Below are 1,860 nucleotides of genomic sequence, written 5' to 3' on the forward strand. Positions count from 1 at the left end.
GGACGTGAGTTTGAGCAAGCTCTGAGAGTTGGTGATTGGATAGGGTAAGCTGGTGTGCTGCAATCCATGAGGTCGCAGAGTTGGACACAACTGAGTGACTGAACTAAACTGAACTATATACATGGTTCCTCCTTATAGGCGGTTCCTCTGTACATGCAATTCCACATCCATGAATTCAACCAACTCTGGATCATGTAGTACTATAGTATTTAATAATGAAAAAAGTCCGTGTGTAAGTGGACCCACACAGTTCAAACTTGAGTGGCCCAGTGTCAACTGTATCAGTGTGTAGCATGCTAATCACTGTTACTGCTGCTGAGAAAATAACTGGCTGCACTTGCATTCAGCATAGCTTTTTGCTTGCTTTTGTAGCCAGATGCCCTGGGTTTGAATCCTGGTTCTGCTCCCTTTATTATCTAGATGAACATGTCAGTTCACTCTCAAAGGGGAAAGTAAAATATCCAACTGCATAGCTTGTTGAGAGATTTAAGCAAGAGAATGTGGGCAAAGCAATTAATACAATGCCTAGCAGAGAGTGAGAGCTCCATAAATTACCATTTACGGAGTTAATGTATGCCCTGGTATTAAGACAGCATACTTTATTGTGTGCTTGCTGTATACAAGGTACCAGGTTAGGTTTTGCAGGGAATAAGCCAAAGCCTTGTGAGTGGAATCTGAGCCCCGTTGATGTTACAGTTGTGCCCAGCTGGGCACTTAACACTGGGGAAGCAGAGACTGGGTGGCATGCACATTTTACTCATTTTTTTAGACTATAAATCTTATTAACTAATTTTCATAAAACATTGTGTTGATTATAAACATCAATGCAGGAAAGATTTGGCTAAGCTTAGTTTCTTACTGGGAGTTACAGATATTTTCATTTCTTTTGGGCAAATTTAAACATTTTATCATTTACTGTTGGCCACTGGTAGCTTTAATCAGGGCAAACCATCTTGTTCAAAACAAATAACCTTGACAGAAAAGGGTAGTCAGAGCCCTACTTCATGAATCTATTAATTGTGTTTGGTGCTGCGGAGCCAGCAGCAGTGTGTGTTTGCAGGCTAGCGGCGTCTGTCTCCCGTCCCTTCTATCTGTTGCTCCTGCAGTGGAGCGAGGACTAGCAGGCCCTCTCCGTGGAATTTCTGAGCCACGCGAGACAGCGCGTGGCGTACTCTTAGAACAAACTCTGTCCTCTCTTTCCTTGTATACTTTGGTTGAGAGAAATAGTATAAGCTCCTGTTTGAGGAGGAATTTGGGGGTTTTGCTTATTTCTTAAAGCAGAAATTGGTGAACATTCTGATGGCAGAGGTTTTGTATCACTTTTAGTCTGGAAGACCACTTTTATTTTTAAATTATTTATTTATTTGGCTGAGCTGGGTCGTAGTCACAGCATGTGAGATCTTCAGTCTTCATTGTGACATGTGGGATCTAGTTCCCTGATCAGGGATTGAACCTGGGCCCCCTGCATTGGGAGTGCAGAGTCTTAGCCACTGGACCACCAGGGAAGTCCCTGGGAGACCACTTTTGACCTAGCTCTAGATGTCAGTCAGCTAGTTTCTGTGTAGGCTCGGCCTTCAGACCCCTAGGAGGACAGGGCCCCAGGAGCCAGGTGTTAGAGCGCCTCCCAGAGGCATCTTTACACATAGCCTCAACCCCTTGTGTTGTCTTGGGAAAAAACCTTTCAAGCCCTCAGTTTCTTGTCAGTAAAATGATATGGATGACACCTGCTTCTTGAGTTTGTATTAAGAATTAGAAAATAAAGCACATCACACACTGCCTTTCATGGGTCAGAGCTGTTGAGGAGCCATTCTAGGCCTACGAAAGACTGTTGAGTTTGGTTTGTGACCCCTTCAAATGACC

General features: G+C 43.8%; 1 non-coding gene across 1 annotated transcript; it reads right to left on the reverse strand.

The window, feature by feature from the left end:
* Positions 1-1,432: 1,432 nt before the first annotated feature.
* Positions 1,433-1,505, reverse strand: TRNAG-CCC. Its single transcript has one exon. It is a non-coding gene; the product is annotated as a tRNA-Gly (tRNA).
* Positions 1,506-1,860: the final 355 nt, after the last annotated feature.

Source organism: Bison bison, unplaced genomic scaffold (assembly GCF_000754665.1).
Source record: "Bison bison bison isolate TAMUID 2011002044 unplaced genomic scaffold, Bison_UMD1.0 scf7180017851634, whole genome shotgun sequence".
Taxonomy (NCBI): domain Eukaryota; kingdom Metazoa; phylum Chordata; class Mammalia; order Artiodactyla; family Bovidae; genus Bison; species Bison bison.